This window comes from Humulus lupulus, chromosome 4, assembly GCF_963169125.1.
Source record: "Humulus lupulus chromosome 4, drHumLupu1.1, whole genome shotgun sequence".
NCBI lineage: Eukaryota > Viridiplantae > Streptophyta > Magnoliopsida > Rosales > Cannabaceae > Humulus > Humulus lupulus.
Genome location: NC_084796.1, coordinates 147,226,866 through 147,241,953, shown reverse-complemented (window position 1 = coordinate 147,241,953; position 15,088 = coordinate 147,226,866). Strand labels below are relative to the sequence as shown.

The window sequence follows — 15,088 nt, the reverse complement described above, 5'->3', positions numbered from 1 at the left end:
TAACAACACTTTCATCATATACATTATACCAAACACTATTGTACAACTTTTCCAACTCACGACACTTTAAAATTTATAAATTTAGTAGTTTTTCCCCACAGCACAGCTGCATTTGCTTTTTCCACAACACAACTATACGCCATTAGTATATTGTAACGATATATATAGAGAACGATTATAGCGCATTCACTTTTTTGGCAACACCGACACATTTCTTTTTAGTTTTTCAACACGTGGATAGTTATAATCCTAATATTTTTTTATATGATATTTTACATGTAGTTATTATAGAACATCCAACAAATTTTAATGAATTTTGAATAATTTATGGTACCAAAAACAAGTTTCAAACAACCTATTATGCGTGTATCTTTTTTTATATATGTGTGAAATTCGATTGTTTGAACCTTGTTTTCGGCACCATAAATTATTCATAATTTCTTGAAAAGTTGTGGAATGTACTAAATAAATACAATGGACACTGTCATATATATATATATATAAAAGAATTATATTATCTATGAACTGAAAATAGAAAATGATGTACTGGTATTTGAAAAAAAATAGATGCATTATATTCACTTTGTGTATATATATAGGGGAATTCTCCTATAGGAGCTTCACTTTAAGCCCTACCGATAGGATTCTCAGTGTTCTCGACCCGTGAATAGTTTTTGGCGTGATTTTTTTTATGACCGTGTATATTGTAGCTATTTAGAGCATCCTGCAAATTTTCAGAAAATTCCGAATAGTTTACAGTACTAAAAACTAAGTTCAAACATGTTATTGCACGCATGACTAATTTTTTTATGCGCGTAGAAAGTAACATGTTTTAACCTAGTTTTCGATACTGTAAACTATTCAGAATTTTCTGAAATTTGCAAGATGCTCTAAATAGCTACAATATACACGGTCATAAGAAAAAATCGTGCCGAAAACTATTCACGGGTCGAGAAACACTAAGAGCCCCCACCAATAGGGCTTAAAGTGAAGCAATGTAAAAAAAATTGTCATATATATATATATATATATATATATATACCGAGATGATATCCCGCTTAGTACAGTAGCTGGTTTTGTATCGCCTCATTATCTCCGCCATCCATTATATTGTTTTTAATCAAATGGCTAATGTGTGTAGTTGGGAAGTGGAAGTGAAACTATTCCTGACCTGACATTTGCGGCCTACAATTTAGGGGTAGCTACACAATATTGCAATATCGATCATGTATAGCCGTTTTGAACTTTAAACACCAACATACCCCTTACTTTTCCAACTTTGTTTACATTAGTTTATTTTCTTTTCTATTGCAGTTACCATGGTATCTTTTATTTGATAATTTTCTTGAGTTCATTAACTAATTTTATAAACTTTGAGATTGATGTATCTCATTTGGGTGTTCAAAATTTATTATTAATTTGTTTCTTGGATGTTCTTAGAGATTATTAAATAAACTAGTACTTTCATTTTAAAAAATATTGAAAAATAGTAATCCAAATCAATTCGAAATTATTTTCATTATTATTGTAGTTTGAGTAATTGGCGGCGAAAATACTTAAATTTTTCAAAATTATTAGTTTAATACCTAAGTATTTTTTTTTACGGTATAAATATCTTCCGTCAACATTTCTTGAAAATCTTGGTACCTTCTGTCAACATTTTTTTTATGTTAAGTGTCAAGGAAGCACCTACGTGGTGACACGTGATTGACCATGTCTATTTTTAAAAAAAAATATTTAAAAAAATCATTCAAATATTAAAAAATTAAATAAAAACTATTTAAAATCTAATAAAAATAAAATATTATTTAAAATTCATATCTTAAATAATATAAAGAAAATAAAAAGCTGAAAGTAGATAACCTCGGAAATCGTGTAACTTCAGATATGGATGGATGGGTAGCTTGAAATCTGTCCATGATGACGTTAGGGAAGACAGCATCCAAGCGAGGCTGAGGAGGAGAAATTGAGCCTGCGCTTGGGAGGAGCTGAGGTCGGATTGACGGCAATGATTGGGACGAATGGATCTGCTTCAGGGTGTTGATTCGTCGGAACTTTGGGATGGGATCAGGGCAAGCACACTATTAGTTTGAAGTCACCATCACTGCCAGCAAGCACTTCATCCTCCTTCATTGTCAATGTGGCTTTGTTAACTGTTGCACCGACAAATTAATGAACAGATATAGCTAGAGTTGATCTTCAAGCGATAAGGCTTCAGGCGTTGGGGAGGAAGGGCTTCAACACTAGATATGTTTTGATAGGGAAAACATCTTCGATGGCGGAGTTGGTTTGAGGGAGAAGGAGGCTTCGGTTTCGATTAAGGTTTGCCATTTTCCATATTTGATTTTTATATATTTCAAAATTATTTCAATTTGAGATCTGACATTTTTTTTCTTGTGATTTATAATGGTAATATGAATATTGTAGGTTGAAATGTGTTGTTGCATAAATTTTGTATTTGGGTATAAATTTTAGATTGTTTGATTTAAAGACACAAATCTCGGTGGGTGTTTGTGTTTGTTGTGTGATTGATGAATACCATGAGCAGATTGATGACCACAAATCTAGGTGGGTGTTTGTGTTTGTTGTGTGTATGTTTTGTAATTACAAGCTTTCATTTTGATTTTGATATGTGTTTTGAGATTTTAGGTATAAATTGTGATAGATTGATGAACACAAATCTGGGTTTTTATATGAGAAAGATGAACACAAATCTAGATCTTAGCTCAAGAACCCCCATGCAATTGTAAATTTTTGTTTTCATTTAATTTAATATAATTTTAATTAGTTTTTGTTGACGCGGTTTTTCGCCAACGAGAAATTAAGAAGTAAAAAGGGCAGATTAGTACTTAGTAGTAAACTGTAATGAAAATAACAAGAACCTACTCAAAAGAACCAAACTTTTACGTGGTTCAGTGGTTAAAATCCACCTAGTCCACGAGTTAATATTATTACTGTTTCTCTTTCTATTTTGGCAGAGTTTCAGTAGTACAAAATAATGGCCCCCTTTCTTGTCCAATATTCCTAGTATTTATAGGGGAATTCCATGGACAGACTTGGATTACCGTGTAAACAAAACGCGTAATTACACATATGGTATATAATTAATACAGATTATTCTCATTTACATTGGGATATGATCAGATAATATAATAAACATGTTCCTGCTATCTTGGGTAATAAATGACATAAATATGATGCAGCCTGGTCATTAATGAACGTATAAAGAATTCCCAAGTCTCTTGGGATCCTTTAGTATGCATTATATCTGGGTCTTCGCGAGCTGAATATCTCATACGAGCTCAAGCTTGACAGCTATCTGACTCCGGGCTCGTAATAAGTCCAGGATGCCTAATATTCCATTTGACCATTTCGAGTCTCGAGCTTCTCACATTGTTAATAACCATATATTCTACTTGGTTATCTTTCCATGTATTTATCTACCAGCTCTACCCGAGCTGAGTAAGTGAACTCGTGATAAAGTTAGGGTACAACATTTGCCCCCAAGCTCCTGATCGTGTTTGATGTCGTCACTTTTTGACATATACAGTTGGGGCTTTTAGACTTATGTCATACAAAATTGTTTCTACTTACTACTCAAGTATTGGACATGTGGTCTCCTGTGGTTGGCGTCTGTTCGGGTTTCGAGGACTGAAATAATTGTCTTGTCAACTTTTTGCCACCATCTGGTCTATTTAATCTTGGTTCTTGGATCTCGTGCTAACCCAATTGGATGGCCCAGATTAATTTTCGTAGTTTACGTATAAATAGGGTGATCAGTCCTTAGACCTCACCACATTTGTATTCAGAAAAACCCCCCTTTTCAAACTTCTCAAGTTTCATTTCTTCTTCTCCAGAATTCCCAAAACCTTTCATCGTATCCCAGACCTTCAGGAGCTTTTTAGGAGCTTCCTGTGGCTGTGTATACATCTTCTTCGAATCGCACATATTTCCTATAAGTGATTTATCCTCTGGTTTGAAAAGTTTTCCTTTTCCTTGTCCTTTATTATCCAATGAGAATTTTTTTTTTTAACAATGCTCATTATTTGGTATCTTTAGGTTGTTTCTAAGTGCTAATAGGAAATAGGTTTCGGTTGCGGCTCCATGAGCGAACCCAAAAGTATTTTGAAAATAAGACATTCATAAAACTCGGCGAATTTATGGGTTAATCTTGGGTAGCCCTAATGATAAATCGTTTTAAAGAATACATGTTTGGGGTATAGAAACCGAATGGTTCTTAGGTTTAATACCAGGTAGCTTAGGTGGGTCTAACATTTCTGACACGTGGATCCCAAAGTATCTGGAGATTTTAAGAAACCAAAGAGCGTAGCCTAGGATATCGCGTGGCATCACGCGATGAGGTTAGGACCAACTTTAGCTCGTATAAACTTTCAAATGTTGAAAGTACTTCTCTTCATCCTCCGTATCTCCACGACCATAGTTATAGACCATCTTAGGTCACCTACTAACTAGGCCGCTTTGTCGCCAGGCGATCTGAATTATGGTGCCTCCAAAGAAGACCGTCGCAAGCTCATCTACCCAGCACAAGCACAAAGGCAAATAGTCGCCTCCGAATCTCCTATCCCACATTTTGGTTCTGTGGTGGAGAGGGAGGTTGCTGTCAATCCCAACGCTTTCTTTGAGGTTGAACACATAGTCTCTAAGATAACGACTCAGGGGAGGGTAAACAAAATTCTACTGAGTCATAACATCGAGCTAGGAACTGGCGGTCTCCTCGCACAACCTGCCTTTGAAGGAGAGCGGAGTTCTGCCCCCTTTCAAGATGATTATGGGGCTTGGAGTGATGACCACCTGAAGTCTGGTGCTTTTCTTCCCCTGGACCAATATTTCGTGGATTTTTTAAAACTACGTCAAGTTGGCTCCCTTCAAGCTCCCCCCAAATTCCTACAGACTTTTGGCGAGGCTAAAATATTTGTTTCTAAAGCATGAGTGGGACGTCCCCACTCCAGCACATATTTTATATTTCTTCTGTCTCAAATCGAGCCCCGACCAAAAAGGGCAAGGTGATGGGTTCTACTACCTTACGCAGTTTCCAAATTCCACCTCTGTCATCGAGCTCCCCAGCCATCCAAACGATTATAATGACTTGTTCTTTAGGTCAAATGGGTTCAAGAACTACGAACATCAATACTTCAATCGTCCTTGTAAGTCCTCTATCTCTGTAATCCCAATACGTGAACTATGTCCCTTTCAAAAATATTCTTTTTTTAGGCTCTGATTGAGTTTGTTCCTCGTGAAGCTATATTTTCAAGGACGGGCAAATCTGTGACCCTCGGGGGTTAGTATGAGAAACTGTCCAGTCTTTCCCCTAGGAAAAAGATTATCGCCAGGTCGTGAATCATGTCACGATGTTGGCATGTAATTTGATCAGCGAGGGTCAAACACTAGCCCTGAGGACCCGAGCTTCGCTCCTAGTTATCCTCGAACTTCCCTCTTCTCAAGAGGTGTTTCCAACCACTGAGGAAGAGGATGGGGTGCCTCTCGTGCGAAAAAGGGGGGCTCCCAAAGCTGATCAGTGTCCCGATCCTAACCGAGTTGCGTCAGGGGCAACAGCCGGCCCCTCCGGCCAAGTTAACCCATACCTATCTAGAGAGTTAGATTGGGCTATTGCTAGCTTTAGGTTAATACGTTTTAAACTTAACCAGCTCGTGAGCCGCCATCCCATCGATCCGAACCTAAATGTAACTCTCCTCCAATGCGTGGATCGCATGGTGGTATGCTACAACCACAACTATAACAGAGGCACCATTGTAGTTGACAAATGCTGAACTTTAGATCTTCTATATTCGAAGAATACGGAACCAACCTTAGGATTTGGCCTTCTTTGCTCCAGGGAGAATTTGCTCCTGGGTTTAGGCAGTATGTAGATGAATTCAGCCCCAAGGAGAGACCTGAACCCCCTAGGATCCAAGAAATTGTAGCCTTAGACTCCCCCTCCCCTCCGTTAATCCCAGAGCCAGAGGTCGTTCTTAGCCTGGTTCATACACCCGAGCTGGTCATGATAGATTCCTCCCCTAGCCCAGAGGGTAGGTTCTTTATTTTCCCTTTTTTTTTTTTTTTGTTATATCTTTGAAACATTACTTTTGTGAATTAACTCCCTTTTGTTCTTTTCAGGTGAAGAGATGGAATCGATAGGTGCTCTCGACCTAAGGACTGCCTTTCAGGCTAAAAGGTCCGGAACGGGCCCCGTCGTGAAGAGGCCCAGGGTGACAAAGAAGGCCACCCCTAAAATGGGGGATACTACAAAATTTCCCTTCCTTCTCCTCCCCCTCGACACATGCCTCCACCTCCCCAAGTAATTCAAGTCGAGGCCCCCATTGTTTGAATACCGGTTGAGCCACAAGACCTGGAAAAGATCCCCGAGGCCCTTTTGGGTATAGTGTATGAGATAGCGAGTCACATGGTGGGCCACGCATATAAAGCCTATATACAAGGGATCTGAGGGCCATAGAGGAGCGCAGCCCGGTAGATGTCCTCGAATCTGCCACGGGGATGAACCTCACCGTGAGTCCTTCTCCCACATCTGATTCTTTTTTGTTTACTATGTGTTCTTCCTCTATTTTTTTAACTTGTTTTGTTATTCTGTAGTCCATCCTGGCCCAATACCAAAGCATAGCTCATGCTAAGGCCATAAGCGAAGAGATTCGAGCCGAGTTGGCCGCAAGGTCACCCTGAATGTTGCTCAGGAAAGTGAGCATGCCGCCAAAGCTGCCATGATAGTTGCTCAGAAGAATGAGCATGTTGCTAAGGCTGCTCTTATCTCTTCCCAAGTAGGCGAGCAGACCGCATAGTTCGCCCCCCAAGCTTAGGTCGCAGAGGCGAACCGCCGTGCTACTCGAGGCTAAAGTTAAATCCAAGGAGGAAGTGGCACTGTCATCGTCAACCATGGAGGAGATGCTTTACCATTGCTGGGCTTTCAACCAGGACGGGAACTTCTCCTTCATGGAGCCCTAGTTGTGGGATCCATACCTTGCTAAATTCAAGGCTCAACCTTTCCAAGAACCCTCAGAAACTGTTGAGGCTTCTGGAGCAGCGGAGGGAGATGGTGAGGAGGTTACTTTGGCAGGGTGAGCTGACGGTGCCCAATGATATCATTTATGATTTTCTTTTTTAATCATTTTCCAACAATCCCTTAGGATAAAAACAATTGCCTCCAAGCTTAGCTCGAGGATTTCTTTTGAATATACATCCGACTTGTAATCTATTTGTCTTCTTTACTATTCTCATGTTTATGAATTCTTAGACTTTTGTACATTCGAAATCTTAAGAATCGTCTTTAGATCGAAGTAGATTATTTCAATCTTGGGTGTATCCAAGGTTCTGCTCGCTTATTTGCATCGTACCTGTTAAGAATCAGGCCTTGGACCTGGTTATATCCAGGGTTTTTAATAAGCTTAATAGCGTTATACCTGTTGAGAATCAGGCCCCGAACTGGGTAATATCCAGGGTTTTAGATGACTTAAATTTAGTTCGTTCTAGGTTAATTAAAAACTCAGGCTTTAAAAAGCCTTTGAATAATCAATTTTTTCCAGCTTCTATGTTTCGGACCTGGTTATATCCAGGGTTTTAGATGAATTAAAGCTTAATTTGTGCTAGGTTTATTGAAAATTAGAGCTTTAAAAAGCCATTGAATAATCAATTTTTCCAAGCTTCTAAGTTTTTAATCTTATTAGAGTAGGCTTAATTTTTTTATAAAAAAAAAACCTCACCGACCTCGGTTATGTGCCCCCCAAGCAACCAGAATGTATAAAATTTCATGGTTGCTTTTACAATTATGAGAACATGAGCTTGTAATAATAAAACTAAGAAGTGGTTATTTAATAATCCATCTGTTATTTAATTGAAATGACTTTTATAAACAAGTCTTACATTGATGGTAGTACTATTGATAATACTTTTTCAAGTGAATAGCATTCCAAGTTTGTGGGACTACCTCCCCATTCAGCCGAGCTAGCTTAAAAAATCCCTCGCGTAAGACCTCTACAATCTGGTATGGTCCTTCCCAGTTTAGGCCCAACACACCATCCTTAGGGTCTTTATTTGCCAAAAAGACCCTTCGGAGAACCAAGTCGCCTAATCCCAGTCTACGCCCCTTGACTTTTGAATTGAAATAGCGAGTGATCTTTTGTCGATAATGGGCGAGCTGTAATTGCGATTCCTTTCGTTTTTCTTCGATCAGATCGAGAGATACGTTAAGTAGCCTATTATTCTATTCTTGATCAAACATCATTTGCTTGTGAGTAGTTACCATTGCTTCAATTGGAAGCATGGCCTTGCTTCCAAAAGTTAGGGAAAAAGGAGTGTGCCTCGTGGAGGTTCTGTGAGAAGTTCGGTAGGCCAAGAGCACTTGCGAGAGCTGTTCAGGCCATAATCCTTTGGCTTCATCCAACCTCTTCTTTAGGCTCACCTTAAGGTTCTTATTCATAGCCTCGACCTGCCCGTTGGCTTGTGGGTATGCTATCGATGAGAAACTCTTTGTTATGTCATATCTTTCCCAAAAGTTTGTGGAGAGATCACTATCGAACTGTGTCCCATTATCTGACATGATCTTCTTAGGGAGTCCAAATCAACAAATGATATTTTTTACCACAAAATTCAGGACTTTCTTTGAAGTGATGGTTGCCAGAGGTTCTGCTTCTACCCACTTCTTGAAATAATCGATTGCCACTACCGCATATCGAACTCCTCCTTTTCCCATTGGTAGGGAACATGTCAGATCAATTCCCCATGCTGCAAATGGCCACGGGGAGGTAATCATTGTTAGATCGACTGGAGTAGCTCAGGAAACTATGGCGAAACACTAGCATTTGTCACAATTCTGGACATACGAGATCGAATCTTTCGTTAAAGTGGGCCAAAAATAGCCTTGTCTTAGTACCTTCAGTGCTAGGTTTTTCCCCCCAGCATGATCTCCACAAAAACCTTCGTGTATTTCTTGCAAAATGGTTTTTGCTTCCCCGGGCAGATAACATCGCAGGAGAGGCAACGAATGGCCATGCCGATATAAGGTTCAGCCGACTATTATGTACCTTGGAGCTTGATAGAGTATTTTTCTCGCGTCTTTTCTGTCATCAGGTAACTTTCCAATTACGAGATACTCCATTATAGGAGTCATCCAGGTTGGTCTTACATCAATCATTCTGAGCTTCGTTGCTTCTCCTGTTACACTTGGGCTCTCCAAGAACTCCAATGGCACTACATTTAAAGTTTTAGCCTCTTTCGTGGTAGCAAGTCGTGTCAAAGTTTCAGTGTTAGAATTCTGCTCGCGGGGTATCTGTTTAATAGAGTTGTACTCAAATTCAGAAAGTTTCCCCTTTACCTTATCTAGGTAGGCCGCCATCTTGATGCATCGAGCTTGGTATTCTCCGAGCTGGGAAAAACTATAGCACTGGACGGCTTTCGCCTTCAGGTCTCTTGCCACCCTTAGTCCTGCCAACAAGGCTTCATATTTTGCTTTGTTATTAGATGCCTCAAATCTAAATCTCAGAGTTGTATGGAACCTATGCCCGCTTAGCAAGATTAAGATGATCCCCTCTCCTGATCCGTTCTCGTTTGACGATCTGTCAACGAAGATTTTCCATAATTCCTGCACCGACTCTCCCATGAACTTGTCCTGAAAGCTAGTGCATTCAGCCATAAAATCAGCAAGGAACTGACTCTTGATTGAAGTCTGTGGCCTGTACAATATCTCGAACTAGCTGAGTTCGATTGCCCATTTTAAAAGACGTCTGGACATTTCAGGCTTTTGCAAAACCTGTCTTAAAGGTTGGTCGGTTAAGACATTGATATAATGGGACTGAAAGTATGGCCGGAGCTTTCTGGAAGCCAATATTAGACAGAATTCTCGCTTCTCTATCAGTGGATATCGTGACTCAGCTCCGAGAAGCCTCTTGCTTATATAATACACTAGCTTTTTAGCACGGTCTTCTTCTCGAACTAGCATAGCGCTGACTACATCCTTTGTCATGGCCAGATAAAGGAATAGAGACTCTCCATATATTGTTTTAGACAATACTGGGGGCTCAGCCAGATGCATTTTTAGGTTGTGGAATGCATGTTCGCACTCCTCGATCCACTCAAATTTCTTGTCAGTGGATTTTGAAATGAAGCGATTCAAAGCCGTCACCCTTCTAGTTAGGCTTTGAACTTCTTTACGCAACCTGGGTGAAGGCATTTCTAACAATGATCTAAATTTTTTCCAGGATTTGCTTCTATTCCCCTCGTGTTGACTATGAATCCCAGAAACTTTCCAGATGCCACCCCGAAAGTGCATTTATGGGGATTCAGCTTCATGTCATACCTCCTTAATATTCCAAAACACTCTTCCAAATCAGATACATGGTTTTTGACAATCTTTGACTTGACAAGCATGTCATCGACATACACCTCCATATTTCTCCCAATCTTGGTATGTGGCCCCAACATTCTTCAATTTGAATGGCATAACTTTGTGGCAATATAGGTTATGCTCGGTCATGAAACTAGTATGCTCCTGGTCCACAGGGTTCATCGGATCTGGTTATATCCAGAGTACGCGTCCATGAAAGACATGAGCTCGTGACCTGCCATGGCATCTACCAACTGGTCAATCCTTGGCAGCGAAAAACAGTCCTTGGGACAAGCTTTGTTTAGGTCGGAGAAATCGATACAGGTTTTCCACTTCTCGTTCAGCTTCTAGACTAGCACGGGATTGGCTACCCAGATTGGGTATTTTGCCTCCCGGATAAACCTGCATCTCAATAACCGAGCTACTTCTTCCTCAAGGGCTGCAGCTCAGGCTGTTCCCAAAAGTCTCTATTTTTGGGATTTTGCAGGCACATTCTTGTCCAAATTTAAAGCGTGCATTATTATATTCATATTGATTCCCACCATATCCCTATGCAACCAAGCGAAGACGTCCAGGTTTTTCTGTAAAAAATTGACCAGCTCCACCTTTCTTTTGTCATCAAGATTCTTTCCAATCTTCACGACTCTTGAAGATTCCTTGGGATCGATGTTTACTTCCTCGAGCTCTTCTATGGCTTTGAGCTCTAATCTGTCTTCTCTAACCTGCAGGTCAATGTCGTCGCATTGGGCGCCTTCACTATCCTTTTCCTGCTGAGGTTTTTCCGTCCCATGAGTTACTTCTACTTCCACTTCCTGGGATTCCTCACCTTCGTCATTTATGACCATCGATTGCTGCCCGGGTTGAGATTTTCCCTTCATAGAAATGCTATAGCATTTCCTAGCAGCGAGTTGATCATCTCTAACTGTACATATCCCCATAGCTGGGGGGAATTTCACTGCAAGGTGGTTGATAGAGGTTATGGATTCAAATGCCATCAGCACAAGTCGGCCCAAAATCGCATTGTATGCGGTCGCACAATCGATTACCACAAACTCGAGTACTTTGGAAACAATTCGTGATTCTTCTCCCAATGTCACCACCAGTTTGATTGTCCCGATGGCTACTGACCCTTCACCCGAAAACTCGTATAAAGTCATTGAGGTCACCTTCAAATCAGTCACAGATAACCCTATTTTTTCCAGGGTTGATCTGAAAAGTAGATTCACAGAGCTTTCGTTATCCACTAGTGTCCTTCAGACCCCTTGGTTGGTGAGCTGAACGGTTATCATCAGTGGATCATTATGTGGGAATTGGACATGGCTAGCATTCTCATCCGTGAAAATGATTGGTTGCTTTTCTAATTGCTGCTGTTTCGATAATCGTTGCTCCGGGATGAACTCCACCCTGTTATGCGCCTTCAACTCGTTAATGTACCTCTTTTGGGCCCCACTTCTCATGCCTGCGAAATGTGGTCCTCCTGCAATAGTGACTGATTGAGGGGGTTTGACCTGATTTTCCTGTGCTCTAGTTTGGCCTACCAAAGCTTCAGGGACTGGTTGAGGGTTCTGCCCGATGGGCTGATTAGGGACTATCCGATTTTGGGCATATTGGGCCAACGGTCTAGCTCTGATGAGAGTTTCGATTTCATCCTTCAACTACCGACAGTCATTAGTGTTATGACCGATGTCGTCATGGAATCGATAGAATTTTGAGGAATCTCTCTTCGTTGTAATGCCCCGAAATCCCTAATGCGGGTTAATGGCTGGAATAGTAGGTCGGGAGGGCCAATTGTTTAATTATGCTATTAATTGATAATATGCATGTTTATGTGAATTATATTATAATATGAATTTATATGCATGCATGTGGGTCCACATTTGATTATTAGGGTGTTTTGGTACTTTGGCCCATTGAGGGAATATTTGTATATTTGGGTGCATATTGTGATTTGTGAATGAGATCCCATTATTATGGAGATATAGTCGAGTTATTTCGCATGAGACGGTCTTATATTATTGGCTAGCGGTTTTGTCATAACGGGGGTCTTTTATTGGGATATTGAATTATGAGGATGTTATTTGATGATAAATTGGGATTTATTGAGATCAGACGGAAATTGTGGGAGTTTTGACTATAATGTCCCCGGGGGTGTTTTTGGGACCCCGAGCACTAGGTTTTATTTGAGGTTACTTAAGCTTGAAGTAGCTTGTCAGATAGAACCGTATGTTAGAAAACCTCTCTTCTCTTCCCGATAGTTCATTTTACCGTTTGAAGCATTTTCGAAGAAATCTCGAGTTCTAGGAATCAGATTCAAGCAAGGATCGAGGCATAGCGATCCTAGGAAAGATTGGAAGCTTATTAGCCGAAGGATTTAGTTGGAAACAAATCAATTGGAGGTAATTCAAGTTTTAAGTTTTTAAGCTTGGAATTGGACTTTGTGAATCGTTGAGTTTTTGGTTCGTTTGAGCCTTGGGATTTAATGGTTTTGGGTCATTGAAAGCTTGGGAACTTTGATTTTATGATTTGGAAGTGTTTAGGTATGTTTTTGGGGTGTTTGGGATGATGGAAAATGGGTTTATGGATGGTTCTGGGTTGGGGGCCACGACCCTGTTCTTGGGCGTCACGGCCCTAGCTCGAAGAAGCAGTTGGGGAGGTTTTGGCCTTGCTGGGCACCGCGGCCCTAGGTGTAGGGCGTCGCGGCCCTTGCTCCTGGAGTGGCTGGGGGCCACATCCCAAGGGGTTAAGGTTGCAGCCCTTGCACAGGTTTGAGCCCGTTTAAGTGTTTTGGCCCCGAGAACTTGGTTTTAGGCCTCAAGATTGTTCTTGCTACCCGGATTAGTGGGGATTGATGTCCCGGAGGCTAGATCTTGGTTTGGGAACCTTTGGTGTTCATTTTATTGATGGTGTCCAATATTTGGTTATGACTAGGTAACCGTTAAAGGCTTAAAGGTTGATCGCTCTCAAGGGTCGTTCTTATATTAATTCTCGCTCGAATCAGAGGTAAGAAAAATGCACCCTGTGTATATGTGACATGCATGGTTATTGTTGAGGCATGGCAAGTGATTAAAAGTGATGCATGTGCCGCACGAGAAACATGTGACTAGGGCATGCTTTGAGTATTGTATATGAGATTGTTCAGAGCTTGAGCCTCTATGTTTATGCATGGTCCTAATTATGCTGGTAGTTGTTAAGTAAGCATGTTGAATGCCCTATATTCGGATAATTGACATATGATATATGTTTGGTAGCATTGCTTGCTTGTGTGTGGCACCAACTGTTCAGGATCAGCACTGGCTGCGTATCACTAACCTGAGAGTCAGAAACGGCATAAGCGTCGAGGACGCAGGGCCAAATGAAGATTAGATCTAATTGATATCAGCGTTGAATGATTCATATGGGGTATTAATGTTGGACTGACCCGAAGGTCGATGAAAATTATAAGCGATTGGCTAGTCTAGGACTAGTTACTCAGAGCCAGGGCCTAAGGCCTAGGTGACTGCTTGTCACATGGCTAGGGAACAGTGTTCCATAGCTATGACTCTAGGGTCATGAGGAAGGTTATGTTGGTGACTAATCATCATGCACCTATCCTGTTTAAGCTAGTGAAAGGATCACTTATTTGTAAAGGGAACGGAACCCACTTTAGTGACTTTTACCACTGTCACTCTTTTATTCAGGGCTATCAACCCGGTATGGTTACCGGAACCACCAATGATAATTCACTTATCTTATTGTGATTGACTTGATAGTCATCCCATCAGGAGGGCAGGATTACTTATCCTGGATACCCATCATTACGTGGATTTGTTTGCCTGCTTGACTAGGGCTATATCTGCTAGGCGTGTGCCTTATGATTTGATGACATGTTCTTACTGTTCATGAGCATATTGAGTTTTCTTGCTGGGCTTCGGCTCACGGGTGGTATGAGGTGCAAGTAAAGGAAAAAGAAAGTTGGACCATCCTTGAGTTAGAGAGCTTAGGTGGCGATGTGTACATATGCAGCTGCTCGACCGCCACAGCAGAGGTTTGAAGAAGAGGAGCTAGGGTTAAATCCTGTTTTGCCGCTTAGACCGGCTGGTTGTAAATATTTTCTTGTAATAGACCTTTAAATTATATTTTTTGGATCCCAATGTATATAATAAACGTTCTAATGAAACGTTATATCTTAACCAAAAAATTTAATCCCTAAACTGCTAATCATACTTAGTTACACGATTTTTTCCAAATGACTTGATTAGCGAGTTTAGCAGTGTTTACAAGGCACACTATAACGGTCCCTGGAGTTTAGGGCGTTACAACTTGGTATCAGAGCGAGCCAAGGTTTATGGTTCCTGAAGACAAGCTGGGCATGTACACTCATCACTGAAGACAGCTTCACTCAGGGAATGGTAACTATTTATGTAGTTATGTGCTTAACTGCTTAAATAGAATGTAAATGCTTTACCTGCACATTGTATTAGGGAGCATGAGATTCTGATAGAGCCTGGCTCTTGACTATATGATTATATGCTCCGTGAATATATATATATGTGGATGTGATTATATGATTACCTGCTCTGTGAGTATATAATTGTGATATTTGCATGCTGGAGTTGGAGGCATGGTATGAATGTTGGAAGAGCAGGGATTATGATTGATGTATGAATGCTTTGGGCATGTCTTTAGCACTACAAGTGGTTGTGATTGTGGTGTGGTAAGATTATTCCCGTGGGGAAAGCTCTTGATATGCTCATCATGATT

The 15,088-nt window shown here is 40.6% G+C and overlaps 1 protein-coding gene across 2 annotated transcripts in view; it reads left to right on the top strand.

Moving 5' to 3' along the window:
* The first annotated feature begins 1,833 nt into the window (after positions 1 to 1,833).
* Positions 1,834 to 15,088, top strand: part of LOC133830889 (non-specific lipid transfer protein GPI-anchored 10) — a 28,769-nt gene continuing 15,514 nt past the window's right edge. Inside the window, exon 1 of one of the 2 annotated variants that reach the window (XR_009892265.1) lies at positions 1,834 to 2,322. The gene's annotated coding sequence lies outside the window, so the exon portion shown is untranslated. The remainder of the gene's footprint in view (positions 2,323 to 15,088) is intronic. The other variant, XM_062260995.1, reaches the window with a different exon arrangement.